The sequence below is a fragment of the Herpailurus yagouaroundi genome, unplaced genomic scaffold, assembly GCF_014898765.1.
Source record: "Herpailurus yagouaroundi ecotype Mexico unplaced genomic scaffold, PumYag 180, whole genome shotgun sequence".
Lineage (NCBI taxonomy): Eukaryota > Metazoa > Chordata > Mammalia > Carnivora > Felidae > Herpailurus > Herpailurus yagouaroundi.
In genome coordinates, this window is record NW_024412411.1 from 10,387,129 (window position 1) to 10,408,280 (window position 21,152).

Genomic DNA, 21,152 nt, shown 5'->3' on the forward strand with positions numbered 1-21,152 from the left:
CTTGAATAAGTATCTTTATGTACACATGCTTTTTCTTCAAAATACAATTCGTAGTTTGCATTATTAGAATGCACTGATAAGTCTAAAAAGGGGTGGACACTCCTTTGGCTCTAGAAATAATTTGCCAAATTACTTCCAAAATGATTTCCACAGCTTCATTCTATCACCATTGAGGCATGTATAAGCCAGTTGTACCAAAATCTACAGAAATTGCATTTAATCTTTCTGCAGATAACTGTTTCACCTGATCTTCACTTCGTCCATTTCTTTTTTGTTGTTTTTTTTTCAATGTTTATTTATTTTTGAGGCAGAGAGAGACAAAGCATGAACGGGGGAGGGGCAGAGAGAGGGAGACACAGAATCTGAAGCAGGCTCCAGGCTCTGAGCTATCAGCACAGAGCCTGATGCGGGGCTCGAACTCACAGACCGTGAGATCGTGACCTGAGCCAAAGTGGGATGCTCAACCTACTGAGCCACCCAAGCGCCCCACTTCTTCCATTCCTATGACAGCTTCTCCTATTCCCATTTCAACCATGTGGTCTAACTTCGCTTACTTTAACCCTGTCTTATTAGGCAGGGTTAATTGCTCTAATAATAAGTACCTGGACCTCACAGAGAATTTTCAAGTCTATAATTAAATAAGGAGCCAATCTCTTTCTCAGGCTAGGAAGTAAAGTTTGTAAAGATATAGACTTTGCTTTTCTGTCTCCAGGGCTTTGAACTTAATATGGCTGGTTCATTCCCATCATCCCCCATCACTTTCTAGTTTGTCTATATTATTTTATTTTTTAATAAAAAATGTATAAAATTACTCATTGCTAGATTGCTTATTTTCTCTCTCATTCCTCAATATCCCTACCTCCCTCTGTAAGAGACAATAAGCTTCATGAGGTCTGGTTGTTTCAGTCTTATTTGGTATTGCATTCCTAGCACCAGGAAAATTACCTGGTGAAGAGAAGCGTGTCAAGAACAATTTGTTGAATAAATATTGAATCAATATGTAAGATATCCACTTTTTCTGTCAATAAATTTGAACTGAAGTTGAATCACAAAAGAATTCTGATTGATACAGACCTAAATTTGAGTCTTACTCAAAGACTATATATGCTTCAGTTTCCTTAGTTATTCAAGGTTTTAAAAGTAAAATTCAGGGCATGAAAAAATATAACTTCTTCCAATGGGAAATTTGCGGAAACTCCAAAAGGAAGAACAAACTCTTGTAATCAAGGTCTCTCATCAGGTTCCACCAGCCATTTGTCATGTCTCTAATTCTCTACCCAATTTCATACAGAGGAAAGGAGTTTTACAACAGGAGCTCATTGCAGAAATTAAAACTCAAACTGGCTGTCCTCTGTTCATTTGCCACACGACATAGGTTTCTGGTGACATTCAGCTAATGAATTTTCTTCATGATTAACTACCCGTTATAGGTGGCCATTATAATGGAAATATATTCAGCCTGTGCTGCACCCCTTACAAGCAAGGTAGTTGTGTAAAGGGTCATTAATATAAGTGAGCTGGGACAGTCTTCTTTTATGAAGTCAGAGAAAAATGGAGCTTGAAAAATATTGCTCACAATCAAACAAATTGCTGAAACAAAAACTATGCTCTGCTGGACCATAACATCTATTCTTTTTTATTAGGATGCAAGCAAAAGTTATGCAAAATTAGATGATATATGCAATACAGGAATTCTCTATTTCATTCTTCCGGATGCACTGAAGGAAAGGCAAAAAGAACTAAAAAAAGTCAAACAACTGTCCAATTATTTCTCTTTTAAAATCAACATCTTCTAGTATTTGCTTAACTTGTCAAAATTCTCTGTAGAATTTATACTATGGGAGGCTTTCACCATTGCTTAATCTGTAGTGACATCTGGTGGCCCAAATCACTCAAGTAGTTGGAGAAAACTTACATCTTCATTATACATCTTTTAAGACTCCTTATTGGATATAAGTCCTTATGTGGTCACCATTAAGAATGAGTTAACCCTTTCTTGGATTCTAAAGCCAAGTGTACATGTGTGATGTGCAAGAGAATGGAGGGATAGCACAACTACATTTAAAAAGACTATAAAAATGCCTAAATTGGGGATTAAAGTATAATCTCACTTTATGATTCTTTTTCATGTTCAAAATGATTTGCCTTTATACATTATTTTGGACTAAATTATTTACTGACTGCCTAGTAATCATCAAATACTATGGGTACTTTGCTTCTTTATCATTAATCTACTCAATATTTTATTGAGCATCTATTATGAACCACATTATTTACAAAAATTTACCTAAAAATCACTCTGATTTTATCAGTGGAAAATCAATATGCCACTTCAATAGCTACTTCTGGATTTCCTAGTGTCCCAGCAAATATCTCAAGATTTTCAACCATGTTTTCACAGTTCTGCATACCTGATACCCTTAGCATATCAGGTATATTTCTGGGCATTCAGCAATTATTCAGATATACATGACAATCAAATGCCTGCTGACTATTGATATATTGTGCACTTTTAATAAATTAATCATTAATAGACTAATGAAGCATTGCATTCTTTCACTACTTCTATTCTCAATAAATGGGTACCCCTTCAACAGTTACACAAATCAAGTACATAGGAAATACCCTTGATTCCTCTCCTTCCTTAAAACCAATCCATCACCAATTCCTATTGATTTTATTTCCTGAATAGATTCCAAATGTGTTGAAGTCTTCCCATGTATCATATCCTTAATGTCAGTTCCAATTATTTCTCAACAGAATTACCAACCAGACTAACTAATCTCCTCATATATACTTATATTCTCCCAGCATTTTTCTCCGCAATGCAGCCAGAGTGATCTTTTCCACATCAAATCTTGTCATCTCCATGCTTAAAATCCTCTACTGGCTTCCCATTACTCTAGTAAACAGACAAAAATGTTTAACCATGCATGGTCTTACTGGTCTTACTATGAACCTCAATCCATCAAAGGAGCCTTCTTCCTACCTTAGAAAAGCCTGTATCATTTTTGTATATCAGGTTACAAATTATTTTGTAAAAAACCGGCCTTCCTGTCCATATATTTAAGCAGGTTAAATATAACACCCTTAAAATATAAACATGTACCTCAATATAATGGTAATTTCATATTACTTCCATTTGGTTAATATCTGCCTCCCCTCCTAGACTGTTAACTTCTTAATGAACGGAAATGTGTCTGCTTTGGCTAATGATTGTATCTTTAGCACCTAGACCAAAATCTGGCATACCCACTGCAGTTGCTCATTAAATATCAGTTAAAAGAATGACTCTCTCTCTATATATATATGTAAGGGTAATTAATAAAATGGGTGTTGTACTCCAAAACACTTGTGTTTAAATCCTGACACTGTTGTGATATTGTTCTATGAAACTTGATACATTATTTCTATGAACCTCTGTCTTCTCATCTGCAAATGGGTAAAGGCTGTTGTAAGGATAAAATTAAATAAGTTAATGAATGCAAAACCCTTACCACAAAGTTAGTTGCCTAATAAATGGTAGCTATTGTGATTATTATCATCCATATTTAAAGAAAATGCATCAAATTATAGAAGAATATGTGCCACTCTCAATGGCTTTGTGATTATGTAGAAGGTTGTAAGCAGGGCTCTAGGTGAGCTTACCTGTAAAACTATATCACACATCAATTCCGTATTAGGAAATGGAAAAGATGCAAGAAGGTAGTGGACAAACAAAGTGGTTACCAGCAATTTTCCCAGAGTAGTAAAATGTAGAATAAGCAGGTGAATTATGATTTTTAATGTTTATTTTTGAGAGAGAGAGCGAGCGTGAGTGGGGGAGGGGCATAGAGAGAGAGAGAGAGGGAGAAACAGAATCTGAAGCAGGCTCCAGGCTCTGAGCTGTCAGCACAGAGCCTGATGTGGGGCTTGAACTCATAAACTGTGAGATCATGACCTGAGCTGAAGTTGGATGCTTAACCGACTGAGCCAACCAGGCATCCCAGCAGGTGAATTATCATTCTGTATATATATACACACACACAGGTAACCAGACATACATTTGTGTGTGTGCGCCTCTGTGTGTGTGAGTACTTTTAGTAAGCATGAAGGCTTTAAAAGACACCAACACTACAAAATGGGTTTGCTAAGAAACACCAGAGGGCTCCCCTGCAAGGCAGGGCACTGAAGACTGTGGCAAGAAGAATACCCTGGGGAGGGACATGAAGAGGTAAGAGACTCTCCCCAACCATTGGTAGGTGATAAGGAAACATGCTATTCTCCTTTGAACCACAAAGTTAGAGATCTGAGTGAGGGGCATCCTCATCTATTTTCTCATGATTCCTTACTTGTGCATAGATATTTTTAGACAAAAGTACTGCATAATGCATGATTTACATTTCTAGTTTTCCTTGACTACTATATTGTATAATAAAGAATATGGTTTAAATTATATTTTTTATAAATCATTTAGAAAAGATATGAAAGGCTAGGATCTATGATATATCTTTTTAAAGTTCTGAGTGTAAGAACCACAACTCTTTGTGATAAATATGTGTGTGCCCGGCCCTAGGCACTTCTTTCCACCCTCTATTTCTGAGAGATTATTCCTGGTATGTCTTACAAGTATATTATGGAAGTAGAAATGGAGAAAAATCTGGGAAGCACCAAAGATATACCAGAGTAGAGAGGAAACATAACAACAAAATAATTTGACAATTAAGGAAGAGCTATAGTTTTTAATTAAGGGAGCATACCAAAAACACATGCCCAAACCCTAAACTTTACTACTTGCAATGGACTCTCTAGGATATGGAGCTGGATGTGTCAGCTTTGAAGAAGTTTCACATTGGTTTTAATGAGCATCCACATTTAAGAACCCACAAGTATATACCAGAAAGCAGTGAGTTGAGCGGGAATTATTTCCCTATTAGTTTATTCAGTACTTTTCAAACACATATGGATTTTAATTTCTCCGTATTTTTTCCTTGATGTTCCCTTAGTCTCAGTTGCCATTCTGTTTTCGTCTTATGAGGGCATTAAATCATCTGTCTGTGAAAGGTTTTCCTATGTTCTTCAATTAATATGAACCCCCACCTTCCTTCATGTTCCCATGAGTCTTTTGATGTAAACACAACAATAATTTTGCTTGGCCTCACAATACTTAAGGTTGTATGCTTTCTTTAGGTAAAGAGCTTATTCAGATCTATATCCTACCAGGACTTTTGCACAGAGCTTTAGACACAGAAAGTGCTCAATTAATGTTATTGGACAGAAAGAATGAAGGCATAAATTAATCAATTACTTATTTTCCCAATTTCAAATTTATATTCAAGAAAGAATAGCATAGTGATCTAGATATCAGACTCTGGAGTCAGAATACCTGAGGGCTTATACCAGTTTGGCCATTTACATAACATCTCAGTATCTCATTTCCTTATTTGGAAAAGAAAAATTATAATAACATCTACCTAAAGTGTTGTTATAACACTTTAGCATTTGCAAAATACTTAGATAAACATTTGGCATGTAGAAAGTATTCAGAAATAGGCTTCATTGATTGAACCACTAATCTACAGAGACACTGTTCTCGGTCACAATTAAAACAGTTGGAAAGTATTCATTGCCTCTTCTTTTTGCTCAGTCTAAATTACAATAAAGTAAAATCTCATGTTGAATTGATAGTCTCTTCTCAAGCAGTCCAAACACTTGCAAAAAATACATTAATTTTAACTCTGTGAAGCATTATCATATTAATATTTATTAAGCACCCAGTGTGGAATATACAGCATAGAGAAGATAGAGAACTTGAATTTGAAAGAGACAATCTGATGTTTCCCTATACCTGCATTGACATTTTAATCAAGCATTCCAGTAGACATTCCACAGACCATTTTCAGGATCTGTAAAGCTTCTGTGACTGCCAAAAGTCCCTCACATGCCCCATCTAAAGTAATTTAACAGGGGGCTAGATGTAGTAGAAAAAGTCCGAGTTGCACGAAGATGTTCCTGGGTTTGAGATCAAGATAAACTGGCTTTATGACTTTGGGCAAGATACAGGACCATTTTGGGCCCCAGTTATTTTACCTTGAATACTGGAATTATAATATTTACATGGCAGGGATAGTCATTGGCAGATACTAAATGTCATGGTTATTATTTTTTCAGTCAGTTAAAAATGATTTTGAATTATCATTATGGTTCTAAGATCTAATGTTCTGGGAGGTCATCCTAGGTTACCAGAATTACTTAAATATTTGCATGGGGAATTAAAATTGCTCAGGGTCACAAAATTTCATATTGGTCATAGGAATTGTCGGCAGCTACAGAAAAACCAACTTCAAAGCCCTTTGCATTAATAGCATAGCGTCTGGTTATGGGGGGAGTCTGATATATCTCTCATCCATAACAAATGACCTGCAGGGCAAAGAAGAATAATTATCCTTGCAGTCACTGGCTTTGTAAGGTGACTCACCTTTCTGCTTGAGAGATTTCTTTACCATTGCACATTTAGAGGAGTGAGAACCGTAAAAGAGTTGAAAGTACATCAAACATTTATCTCTAGTTTCATTTTCTAAGGAAGAGCAGGTGTGTCATACGATTTCTCGGAGGGGCAAAGACTCCTCTAAGGCCTCTTCTGGTACTCATAGAGATGGAGGGCATGGGATGGAAAGCCACAGATAAATACTTCACTCAGAGACACCAGGTCCAGGCAGTACATTCTCACAAGACTAAGAGTCTCAGAAATAGTCAAATTGTTATGACTAAAAGAGAAAACTCTTATAAACTCTTATAGGAGACAGTTTTAAAAACTGATATAAACTCAATATAAAATATCCTTAAATCACACTACTGAGAACACTTCAATGATGGCCTCTGAGACATATTTCCCTCTCCATCCTCTGTGCCTCCACCCCACCACTGATGCATGCACATCTACACATTCATAAAACCAGAAACAAGATTTAGCATACCGCCACTGTTATAGTTTATTTGTTTTTGCTATTCAACCAGCCGGTACTGAACATCTAAAAAGAATAATTAATGTATGTAAAAGTGTCTCAAGCACAAAGTGCTTTGTGATTACTATTTAACAGAGAAACTCTCCTTTCCCATAGGCAGAGTAACGGTCTTCAAACATATTTTACCTGTGAATTTTCTCTAAATAACAATTTTATTTTTCTTTTAAAGTTTTATTGATTTTGAGAGAGAGACAGACACACGCAAAAGCAGGTAAGGGGCAGAGAGAAGGAGAGACAGAATCCCAAGCAGGCTCCATGCCTGAAACCTGATGCAGGGCTTGAACTCATGAACTCTGAGATCATGAACTCATGAACATGATGAACCTGAGCCTAGATCAAGAGTCAGACACTTAACTGATTGAGTCACCCAGGTGCCCCTCCAAATAATAATTTTAATAGGCAACATTCCCTGAACACTTAACCAGTTACTAGGTATTATTCTGTTTGCTTTCCATTTACTAATTTATTTCACCATCAGAATTTTACAAGGTTGGACTATTATTGGTCTTTTAAAATTATTAGTAGAGATGAAGAAACTGAGGCTGAGAGAAGTGAAGTGACTCGGCGTTAAATAGCTCGTGAGTGATGAAACTAATTTTTGAACCCAGTCTCTTTCCATAAACCTTACTCCTAACGTATCCAACATGTGTTAAATTTAGAAAACAATGAAGCAGAGAGGCTCTGGTAAATTCATTCATTCAACAAATATTTAGTACCTACAATGAGTCTTGCTACATCTTAATCATTAGAAGTAGCCAATGAATTTGTTCTTGTTCATATGAAACATGCAGTAGACTACAAAAATAGATAATAAAACTAATAATACACAAAGAAAAAGCAAATGTATAGTAATTGTGATAATCAACTCTGTAGTCCTTTTCCACACATGTTCTTTCTACACCTCCGTGATCCCCAAGACAACACAAAGCGCCACCATTCACCAAGTTGTTCATTGCTCAAATGCTGAAATAATCTGATTCAAATCCAACCAAAACTTCTATCAGCTATACCTTCAAAGTATATTTCTAATCTGACTTTGTGCTTCTATAATATGATCCTAAGCCAGGCCACGTCATCTCTTACCAGGATTACTGCTCTAACCTGCCCCTAGTCTTCATGCTTCCCCTCCCCCCTTTCTCTCCAACATTTCCTGTCTAGTGGGACAGTAAGTTCTGCTAATTCTACCTCTTGAATCATTCTAACTCTTCAATTTGTTGTTATTTTCATAATTTAGATCCACATCTTTGACTCTATTAGTGCTAGGTCAGGGACTGTGGAACACTGAGGAACCCCAGAGTTGTAAGAGGTCTCTGAAGACATGTGTGCACATAAAACTTTCTGTAGCTTCCATAAGGGCAAGAACAACTACCACTAATTGGGAATAAGGAAAAAAGTTACATTTAAAATAGACTTCTGTATGAGTGCTGACAACACTGACTCTCATTTTTGGCCCTCCATCTTGTTCATGCCCATGCAAAAACCTCCCTCCCTTTCTACATGTTCCAGGCCCCCTGGTATTAATGTGCGCCCTGACTGGAATGTGGGAAGGTTTGTTCTGCTCTTCCCCAAAATGGCACACAGAAGCCTCCACTTTAGACAGGTAGTAGAGATGACTGACACACAGAAACGTCCACTTTAGATATGTATCCTGTGACCTCATCAGCATGTCCCATTGCTCCATGAAAGCTGAGGATTAAGGTCTGGACTGCGTGGAGAAGCGCTGTAGAGACTGGGGGCAGAGAATGGCCAAGTACCCCCTGGATTTTCCCTTCTTCCAATCTCCCCCATAAGTTATCCTGAATAAAATTCTTTATAAATGGTATGGAGTAGTTTGCTTCATTTCTCAGTCTTGAAGTGCTTTCTCAATCTGGAGGATATTTTACTCAACCTCCTCAATTTTCTAACAACTTCCAAATTGAAAAGTTAAGAACCAGTGGCAAACCTCTTGACCACTTACACACATGATACATTTTCTTCACTCCCAACACTGTTCCTTCTCAAGTAAATAGATCTGATCATTTCACTAATATGCTGACATTAATGTCTTCCTATTGTTTAGGGAGAAATATCCTACTCCTTAGTTTGTTGTTTGGGATCTCTGTTGTACCATACCCTCATTCTTGTACCCTCTGTACCTTAATTACTACCTAATTTGTTATTCATTAGTTATATTAAAAAATCTTCATGACTTCATGTTTTAGCTTATGTTTTATTCATGTTTTGGCTCTAATGTCTTTTTTATTCTTTTTTTTTTTTTTTAATTTTTTTTCAACGTTTTTATTTATTTTTTTGGGACAGAGAGAGACAGAGCATGAACGGGGGAGGGGCAGAGAGAGAGGGAGACACAGAATCGGAAACAGGCTCCAGGCTCTGAGCCATCAGCCCAGAGCCTGATGCGGGGCTCGAACTCACGGACCGCGAGATCGTGACCTGGCTGAAGTCGGACGCTTAACCTACTGCGCCACCCAGGTGCCCCTATTCTTTATCCCCTAGACAAAATATTTCAAGACCAAGCCTAATTGCTCTTTCTTTGGAGCCTTTCTGATTCCCTTTACGCAAAGTAAGTTCTACCAGTACTTCTATAGTACTTATAAAGTGGTAATAAGTTACACATCATAATTTTCCCCTTTGACAGAATGACCTAAAACCAGAAACTTTAAAAATCTAAAGTATCAACAAACCTTAGAATATATTTTGCTGTATAGTAGGCCTGTAAACATTTGATACATCATCTTTCTTTTTTTTTTGTCTTTGTCTCTCTGACTTTATTTTCTTTCTTCCTTCCTTCTTTCCTTCCTTTCTGTCCTCCTTTCTTTCCTTCTCTCTTTTCTTTCTTTCTCTCATTTTCTGTCTTTGAGTATAGTTGACATAATGTTATATTGATTTTATATTTATCAATATTATTTAAATTTAAATTCAAACATAAAGTATGCAAATTGTATGCTTTCAAATATCATCTTAGTTTCAAGTTTTGCTTATAAATTTTGAAAGGAAATATATTATTATTTATTACTATACATACCTTAACAAGTCTTGATTCACAACCATACTTAATTAGGGTAAACAGCCTACTATTTGATCTTCCACCTTAGGCTTACCCTTCTTCAGTTCAATGTCCATTTTATAGTCAGAGAGCTATTTCCATAATAAGAAGTTTGATTATGTTTCTCCCTTGAACTGCAAACCCTTTCACATCCTAGATGAAGTCCAAACTCCTTTCCATGGTTTGCCAGATCCCTCCTTTCTGGTCCCTCCTCGTGTCTTCTGTCTTGTCTCCCCCCACTTTCAACTCTATCTACCCCAAGGCTCAAAATCCTATTCTATGCTCCAGGCATGTCAAACTTGTTTTAGTTTCCCTTTTATCATGCACCTCTGTGAATGCTGCTTCTCTATGCTTCTGTTTATACATCCTTCTCCTATCATTTTCCCTTCAATTCCTTGGTGTTCTTTAGGGTTACTACTTAATTTAAATGTCAACTAGTCCAATGTCTTTCCTGACAAACTCTACACTCTCCCCTCCAACAACACTAGGTAGCTGTTGTCCCTCTATCTTCCACTGTACCATGTGCCTGCCACTATCACAGCACTTACCAGCATTTATTTTTACTTCCTGTTTACTTGTTTGAACACCTCACTAAACTTCAGAATCTTTGAGTTCTTGAACAATCTTATTATCATAGTGTCTCTAGAACCTTGCACAGCCCCTAGCACATAATAAATACTAAGTAAATATTTGTTAAATGGATGAATGCAAACTCCTATTCAGACCTTAGACTCAGCCAAAATCTCAAGAGCAATGTGAGATCTTAGGGAAAATAAATCTCAAGATGGTTTAAGGATTCTAAGTGAGAAAGTTATTCTAAATGAGGCTCATTCTGAGCCTGAGGCTGGGAGTAAGGATTTTAACCACAGAAAAAGAGATACTCATCGTGAAGTAGACCTTCAGATACCAAATCTGGTTTTAAAAGCCCTAGTAATTTTAGAATGAAAACATGTTGTTCCCCAGAAAAGCTGAGCAGGTAGGTTTTAGTTTTCTTCATAGGAAAGGAGAGAAGACAAATCTACAAGGCAGAGACAAAGATTACATATCCGAATTAGCTGGTGACCTTGGGCAAGTAAATTCCCCTCTTTCATCCCATTTCAACCACAAAATAGAGAAACAGGTTGAATTTTCTTCAGGATCTTTGATGGCCGATTTCTGTTTAATGAGTCTAGAAGATAACCCTCACCTCTATTACCTACTACTGCAAAGTCTCCCTAAATGTGTATTATCTTCTGCTCTGATATATCCTCTATACTACCAAAACTTTCATTTCTGACATAAGAACATAATCATACCACCAATAATTTATATCTTCCAATCACTGCCCTGTACTCCTTGATGCCCCAACTGGGGAATGGACCCATGTTCGATCAATAGAATAATTTACCTACTCATACATGGATGTGTCCATGACCCATCAGCTCAATATTTTGGCTAGAAGGACTAGAAAAGTGTTCTTGCCACTGCTATTGCCAGGCTGGTAGGATATCAGCCTCATGTGAATGTGGCAAGAGCCAAGCTGTAAGAAAGATGGCACAAAGGAAGGCAAGGCAAACAGGTACAATGAGGATTAAGACCTGTTCCTGGTTCCAATATTTTTGAGTCCTCAGGTTCAGTCAAATGTTAGCACTACCTTGCAGCTTTCAGTTATTATGAATTGGTTTACTATCACTTCAATAGTCTTAATATATTATATTTAAGGTGAATCTCAACATCTATGTTTAATAATGAGAAAAATGCCACTTCTTTTAAGGTTTTTGTTAAAATAATGTATGAAAAATTGACTTGTATGGCTTTCAACACACTTTTTCTTTTTTTTTTTTTTTTATATTTATATATATATATATATATATTTATATATATATATATATATATAGTCTTGGTAGTTCTATTATCCTTCCCATGGAAGTTCAGATTACTGTCTATATTATGAAATAAATAAATTCACAAGGAAAATGCTTTGTTAAAGTGTGGACTGAAAAGCTAATTTATGTGAACAAGGACAAGTTTCAAGCATTGAGGCATGCTTGGGCTCCACATTCTTCGACCTCATAGTTTATATTGCTGACTGCTTTTTTGTGTTTACTATAACAGTTAATCCTCACAACAATCCTATTAGGGAGGTCTTTATTATGCCTATTCTTAGATATCTAAACCATATTAGTTTCCTTGTGTTTTCCCACTTTCTAGAGGCTGCCTGCATTCCTTGGGCTAACTCTGACCTCTGCTTCTGTCACAATGTCTCTGTCTCCGACTTTGACCTTCCTGTCTCCCTCTAATAAGGACTCTTGGTTACGTTGGGCCCATCTAAACAATGCAGTATAACCTCCCCATCTCAATTCCTTAATTTAATCATATCTGCAAATTCCTTTTTAGCATTTCAGGCGACATATTCACAAGTTTCAAGGATTAGTATGTGGACATATTGTTAGGGTAGGATGGGCATTATCCAGCCTACAATATAAACTAATCTTTATAGAAATTAGAAGACAGGCCCAAAGCTACACAGATGGTTACTCTGAAGGCTAGGTTTCAACTCCAGTCAAGACAATCTAATTCCAAAGCGTCTGCTCTTATCTATCATGTCTATGATATGTAGACAGGGCTTCATGGCACACTCTATAATACTATAAAAATATAGAAAACACAGTATAGATTTATTCACTGTCAGTCTCCAGAATAGTTTGTTTGGTTCTGCCTGAAGCTTTTTTTCTCAGCCATAAGCTGCAGAAAAGTGAATCTGTTACTTGGAAAAGTACATCTGTGTGCTTTCTCCAGGCAGTCATGAGACTTTCATGTCCTTATGATTTACACTGTATACAAACCTTGGCACCCAGTTAGTTTCCTGTTGGCAAAATGACTTCACTATATACATCATTCTTATCTTAAATGTTTGTGAAAGTCAGTCAGTCAACAAGCATTTATCGAGTGCCTAAAAAAGCATTTCACATAAATCAATGTGCTATAAGTCAATAAGATAATCACTCAAATGTCACCAATATAAATGGCATTCCTCAAATGAAAGTTTTAAAACACTGAGATTGTGAAAACACACAAAAAATATGACCGCATGGCCAAATTATACTTAATGACCTAAAGGTTTAGAAGATGTTTAAATGTCTGTATGTCTATCTAGCTACCTACCTAACCACGACCCTCACACATACACACACACATAAGACACCTACATGTTTAAGTCAAATATTTTCAGTGAATCAAGCTATTCATTTTTTTAGATGTAACGCTGAGCACATGGATATAAGCACAGTAAATAATTAATCATAAAATGTTTGCTGAACTAGGAGGTACTATGATTTGGACCCTAAAGCATACATATGCACTCCACCATTGAGACTTCTTAGAGATGAGAATGCCAAGTTACACGCAGCTCTCTGGATGTATTATACTCTGGTGAAGGAAACTTTAACATGGAGTTCCACTGACTGAAATGCTCTCTTCAGTCTCTTCACCTAGTTAAGCCATATTGACACCTCAAGTGTCACCTTCTCCAAGGTACTTCTCATTCCCATTTACACACTTTCACAGCACTCAGTACTTGCCTCTATGATGACAGAGATTATCATTCATGTTAGCTGAGCTATCAATCTGTATTACCTACTGTATTATGATCTTCATGAAGACAAAGCTGCATTTTATCTACTTTAATCCATGCAGTCCCCAGCATGGATTCTGGCTTAAAATAAAGAAAATGCAATGGGATCTGGAAGATGAAAGGTCTAATATTGTGTAGAGATACATAAGATTTCTGTAAAACTGGAACTCTCAATACAAGTACTACTCAGAACCATAATCCTACTTTCCCCTAGTTGATGAAACCCCTTCACTTTTAGTTCTGAAATTAGTTCAGAATGTGGAATCAATACTTCCCTTAAATGGAACCATGTAAATTATATGTGTAATTCTTTATGGATAGTAATGAAAACACCAATAATGCAAGAATCATGGCCCAGGAAGAAATTTAGCTTCTCACATCAGCCAGTATCACCACCAGATGCATGGCAGCCCATGCTGGGATTTGGAGGCCAAGGGACTACACACTGAACTAGGCTGCATCTGTTCCAGTTCTGGGTGGTCAAACTTGCTTCTAAAAATATTCTCTTTTCTTGATGAAATAAATTGATAATGTAATCTATCAGATTGTGTTGTGGGGTGTGCACATCTGCATTTGGTTTCTATCTGCCAAACTTGAAAATGACATAAAATATCAGGGAAAGCTTTATAAAAGAACTAACATTTGAACAAGGAGTTTTATAGAAGTTTAGAGTTTGTCCTGTGCAGGAGTAAGAATAACAGCCTTCAAGGTAGAGAGAAAATGTACAAATCTATAGAATATTCAGGAAAAGAGGAAAAAATGGCTGCAGCATAAAATGAAATTGGACTAATAGGTGGAGAATATTGGAAGTATTCTCCTTCCAATATTGAAGGTAAGGTTGGAGACGTGGATTGGACCTTGACATTGAATGTCTTTGAAAACCAAATTAAAGAGTAAATGCTAGGAAAACAAAATGGCATGAAAAGGATTTTTTAAAATAGGATTTTTAGTAATTAATAGCTATTTAAAAGCCATATAATGCTAATGCTGTTTTGTTGATTTATCAGGCCTCTTGAATTTAAATATTTTCCACTGTTCATCTTCCCAGAACACTGTCCTTGCTGGTTTCTGATGCTAAAATATACACAAGAAAATCATCTAGGCCCAGGCTAAAGACCTATCTCATTTGTGAAACCATTCCAAATTCTCACTTATTAAGTACCCTATTATATTCTTTCTATTTATAGCTTCTGGAATGTATCATACTTTATATTATAATTAGTTTTGTTTATACCTGTCTCTCCTACTATAATATGAACGCCTTAAGCTTTAAGGCATGTCTGATTTCCAACAGCAGCAACTATGAAAACAATAATAATGATTAATAACCATGTAATGTTTGCTGTATGATAGGGACATCTCTAAGCATATTACCAGCTCATTCAATACTCTGAGACAATGAAAGTATGACATAGAGAGGCATGAGATCATATACTTTGGATGAGCTGGATCATCATCCCCAAATTCTGGATCCAGGGTTTTTGCCCTTAAATATATGTAATACTATTTCTTTACCAAAACCAAGGATGATGTTTTTTATATATTCTATAATCAAATAATAATTGTAATAATAAAAACACTATTTACCCTCAAAACATATAATTGATTTATTTAAAAAAATTTATTAAAGTAGGTTATATTTCAAGCACTTTTTGTTTTCTCAGGATTCAAAACTAAAGCCGCCTCTGCTCTTGTAGACCTCATAGTTACAAGAGATTATATATCTACAAAATGTCACCTATAGATACATTTTTAGTCATTTAAAATGGTATCAACAGCCAAATTATGTCTTCAGTCATAATTTCTAATGATAAATGTAAACCTGGATTAGTGCTGATTATTTTAGTGAATTCATATATCCTTTGGGCATTTTATTGTTACATGACCTTATCAAGAAAACAAATTTTAGTCATTTATGTGGTTGAGAAGTTTTAACAAATTACTTTAGAGAGACTGTTTTCTTGCTTATCAGGATTTATGTATCAGAAAGTATATCCAAATTAGATAGAAATTCTTCAATTGCAAGAAGGACTAATTTTAGACCCAGAAACAAGCCTTTGATACAACAATTCTTGACATTTGAATTCATCATGGTATAAATGCTTGAGAAATAGCTGCTTACCTATAAAAGTTAAATGTACTCTCTCATCCATACGAAGTATTCAATCATATGTTAGTCAGTTTCTCATGTTTCCAGCTCAGTACCACAAATAAGCCATTATTTTTCTCTTGATTTAACATATACACTTACATAGTTTTTATAAATTCCATAATTTGGTGTCAAATGAAGTACAGAAATACTGGTACTGAAAATAACTTTTTTTTTTTTTTTTGAAAGTTGAGAGGTTAAACAATCAAAACTCGAGGCTGCTTCTTTGGACCCACTAAATGGCTGTTCAATTTCACCAACAAGGCTAGTTAATGACTAGTTATTTCCAGATTAAATTTCAAGAGGTCCTTTATAGCATTTTTCTGCAATCTTCTACATCATAGTTCTCTCTAATATGACTGTCAATCAGATCCTGCTTAGTTAAGGTAACACATGTCAAATATTTTCAAGAAAAATGTCTCAACAAGTCTCTTATACTTCATTTTAAAAATCAAATTAATTTAAAAATATGTTAAATAACCAAACATCTCTTCAGATGCCCTAACTTTCCAATTTGTAGACAGCATGTTTACATAAAAATACTCTTGTTTATACATAATGACTTGGTCTCTCACTTTGCAACTTCTATATTTTCTATTCACTGATTTAATTTCTTTTCTACTTTTATTCATTCTATTTTTTCCAGGTTTTCATGGGCCATTTAAAAAAAAAACATAACTTTTTTAGAATATTCTCAACTGATTCTTAGAATGTAGGCTATAATTGCTCAACATTATCATATTTGCTTGTGGTGATATCAAATAGCATTGTCTCATTTGCAAAATGAGTACTTAAAAGAGAAATGCTATGGGAACAAATCAATTTTATTATAAAATGTTAATAGGCTGGTAAGGTAGTACAGAGTAAGCCTATTTCAACTCCTCTAATAATATTTCCTCCTGTATTCTCAAAGGAGATGGTTAAAAGTGTTTTGTTAGGATGTCTGTGTAAAATAAAAATATTACATAGACATTAATATAAATCCCAATTCCTAAATAATAATTAAAAATTATGTGTAATTGTATTTTCACTGGCTCTCCCAAGATATCTTGCGTTATTCAATGAAGTAATGAGACATGAAAACACCAACAATTCCTCTTGAATAACCCATCTGATTTATAATACATTTAAGTCAAGAATAAATTCTTCCTGCTGTATTGCTTCTCAGCTAACTTACATAGATTCATAAGGACATAGATAGAGCCACAGAACATCTAAATTATTTATTAGGAAAGAAACGAAATTTCCCTTGGTTTAAGATAAAACCTGTGACTTCACAGTGGTGGTTTTTTCAACTTCGATGCATTGTGAACAGCAACAGAAAATATCAACTGGCATTAAAATTATTAAATAAACTTCCAAAAATACTGAGTTTGAAATTAGCTCTCAGATAAAATTAATAAGTTCTTGTAAACTTGATTATTAAATGTGCATGCTTCAATATTAGGAAACCTAACATTTTCTGACAGGATTTTATTACTTTGATACATCAAAGAAACTAAATACTTCATCCCATTCAAATTCTGGAACAAGAATGAATCATTCATTTCCATATTTCTAGGCATTTTATGAGACGAAAGAATTTCATAGACATTCCATATTTTTCATGGGGTGCTAAAACCTTTAAAAAATAGAAAATCTAAGCAAATTGCATTGTTTATAGAACTTAGCACTGTATAGTTCCTCTCAGGTTAGTTTTTCTATTTTTCCTTTTTTTTCTTTATTCATCTGGACCCTGGTTTCTTTATTCATATGAACCCTGTGTTTTCATGACAACACAAACACTAAGTGTTCTCCAAATCATTTAATTCCATTATCTTTTGCCACTTTGCAGATGGAACTGTTTCACCCATCATATCATTTAGTGAGGGATAAACAAAAAATATTTCTCTAGAAACTTTATCTGCAGATGGAGAATACAATATTACAATACCCCTAAATCATAGGTTTGGTTTCTAGCTTTAAGGATCAGGGTGTCAGAATATCTACTTTTTAAAAATGCATCACATTAAGAAACGTGGTATCACTTACCAGTAAGTTTACATCTCAGCACCCATCTCCAAACAAAATTGACACTGAAAGAATTAAAAAAATATTAAATAAAGTATAAAAGCAAAAAATACAAAGTCTGATTATTTCATAGTAAAATTATAAACCATATTATTAAGTATACATTAACACAGCTACTGAAAAAATACAGTATTTAGACAGAATGCATTTTAATAAAATAATGACAATAGACTTTCCATAGATAGGTAAATTTGTACAAACTAATCTTCATTTATAGCAAGGAAGTAAATTCAGTATAAATTTTTTTAAGGTATCAGCTAGGTTAGAAAGCATTAAGGATAAAAACAATTTCAGTTAGCATCTATGCTGAATTATTGCCCAAGCAGTTATGATAAAAATAGTGCTGGTCAAAAAAATAATAAAATATCTAGGAATAAACTTAACCAAATTGGTGAAAGGTTCATTCTGTGGAGACTATAAAGCACGGATGAAAGAAATTGAAGATAACACAAACAAATGGAAAGACATTCCATGTGCATGTGTTGTAAAACAATACTGTTAAAATGTCTATGCCCCCAAAAATGCACACATTTAATGCAATCCATATCAAAATACTAACATTTTTCAAAGAACTACAACAACAAATGTAAAATTTATATGCAACCACAAAAGATCAAAAATAGTGTAAGCAATCTTGAGAAAGAAGAACAAAAGTGAAGGTATCACAATCCCAGATTTCAAGATATACTGCAAAACTGTAGTAATTAAAACAGTATAGTACTTGCACAAAAATAGATGCATAGATCAACAGAACAGAATAGAAAGCCCAAAAATAAACCCACACCTATATGGTCAATTAATCTTTGACAAAGAAGGCAAGAAGACACAATGGGAAAAAGACAGTCCAGATAGTCCCTTCGATAATGGCTTTGGGAAAATGGGACAGCTACATGCCAAAAAAAAAAAAAAAAAAAAAAAAAAAAGAAAGAGAGAAAGAAAGAAAGAAAGAAAGAAAGAAAGAAAGAAAGAAAGAAAGAAAATGGACCACTTTCTTACATCATATCCAAAAATAAACTCAAAATGAAGTAGAGACCAAAATGTTAGACCTGAAATCATCATCCTAGAAGAAAGCAGTCAGTAATTTCTCTGACATGGGCAGTGGCAACATTTATCTAGGTATATCTCCTGAAGAAAGGAAAACAAAAGCAAAAATAAACTTTTGGGTCTACATCAAAATAAAAAGCTTCTGCACAGCAAAGGAAACAATCAATAAAACTAAAAGATAGCCTACTTAACTGGAGAAAATGTTTGCAAAGGACATATCTGATAAAAGGTTAGCATACAAAATTTATAAAGAACTTATCCAAGTCAACACCAAAAAAACCCCCAAATAAACCAATTAAAAACAAATGGGCAGAAGACTTGAAAAGACATTTATCAAAAAAGACATTCAGATGGCCAACAGACACATGAAAAGATGTTCAATATCACTTATCATGAGAGAAATGCAAACTGAAACTACAATGAGATATCACCTCACACCTGTCAGAATGGTTAAAATAAGAAATGGAAGAAACAAGGGTTGTGAGGATGTGGAGAAAAAGGAATCCTCATGCACTGTTGGTGGGAATGCAAACTGGTACCGTCACTGCAGAAGACAGTATGTAGGTACCTCGAAAAATGAAAAATAGAATTACCTTATGATCCAATAATTCCACTACTGGGTATTATCCAAAGAACAAAAAAAAAGACTAACTAAAGAAAGTATATGCACCCCTATGTTTATAGTAGCATTATTTACAACATTCAAGATATGCAGTCTAAGTGTTCATTACTAGATGAATGGATAAAGAAGATGTGTGTGTGTGTGTGTGTGTGTGTGTGTGTGTGCATATGCAACAAAACAAAATATTACTCAGCCATTAAAAAAAATGAAATCTTGGGGCGCCTGGGTGGCGCAGTCGGTTAAGCGTCCGACTTCAGCCAGGTCACGATCTCGCGGTCCGTGAGTTCGAGCCCCGCGTCGGGCTCTGGGATGATGGCTCAGAGCCTGGAGCCTGTTTCTGATTCTGTGTCTCCCTCTCTCTCTGCCCCTCCCCCGTTCATGCTCTGTCTCTCTCTGTCCCAAAAAAATAAATAAACGTTAAAAAAAAAATTAAAAAAAAAATGAAATCTTGCCATTTGCATCAACATGGGTGGATGTAAAGAGTATAATGCTAAATGAAAGAAATCAGAGAAGGACAAATACCAGATGACTTCACTCAAGCAAATGAACAAAGGAAAAAAGTCAAAAACCAAGAAACAGACTCAAACAAACTGATCGTTACCAGAGGGGAGGTTCCTGGGGAGATGGGTGAAACAGGTAAAGGGAATTAAGAGTACACTTGTCTTCATGAGTACTGAGTAATGTATAGAATTGCTGAATTTGTATATTGTACACCTGAAACGAATATAACACCTAATGTTTACCAGACTTGAATTAAAATAAATAGAGATGGTCATATTCATTGCAGCTTTAAAAAATAAAATATACATAACATGGCGATTGGCAAACTTCTTATCTAAAGAGACAATAAATATTTTAGGCTTCAGGGGTATGCAGTCTCTTTCTCAACTACTCGACTCTGTATGTAAAGGAATAGGTATGTCTGTGCAATTAAACTTTATTGACAAAATCAGCCAGCTGGCAAGAATTTGCCCCAGGCCACAATTTTCTGACTCCCGGAAAAACACACTGAGTATTCCAACTCAGGAATATCAATCTTAACACATGACAGACAAATGAAATATAGAGAATTACTGGGACTGAATAATTAGAGCCCATTGCTTCAGAATAAACTACGTGATTTAAAATCACCCTACAGGAGCGCCTGGGTGGCTCAGTCAGTTAAGCAGCCGACTTTGGCTCAGGTCATGATCTCGCGGTCCGTGAGTTCGAGCCCTGCGTTGGGCTCTGTGCTGACAGCTCAGAGCCTGGACCCTGATTCAGATTCTGTGTCTCCCTCTCTCTGACCCTCCCCTGTTCATGCTCTGTCTCTCCCTGTCTCAAAAATAAATTTAAAAAACGTTAAAAAAAATTTAAAATCACCCTACAAACACCTGCAGAGCTCTCAGCCCCAAATGATGAAAGAGGAGACTCAGAGTAATTATTTTTAATATTTATAGTAAATATTAAAAATATATTGTAAATATAAAGTAGATATCTAAAAGTGATAGGAAATAGGAAATCTCATAATTTTAAAAGAATAAAGACAAGTATTTGCCTTTTAATTATGCATTTTATTTTTTTACATTTTATTTTATTTATTTATTTATTTATTTATTTATTTATTT

At 35.2% G+C, this 21,152-nt stretch overlaps 1 protein-coding gene across 4 annotated transcripts in view; it reads right to left on the bottom strand.

The window, feature by feature from the left end:
* Positions 1-21,152, bottom strand: part of TENM4 (teneurin transmembrane protein 4) — a 2,953,639-nt gene that overhangs the window by 2,532,518 nt on the left and 399,969 nt on the right. For all 4 annotated transcript variants that reach the window (XM_040489711.1, XM_040489706.1, XM_040489709.1 and 1 more), the window contains exon 3: positions 17,841-17,884. The gene's annotated coding sequence lies outside the window, so the exon portion shown is untranslated. The remainder of the gene's footprint in view (positions 1-17,840; positions 17,885-21,152) is intronic.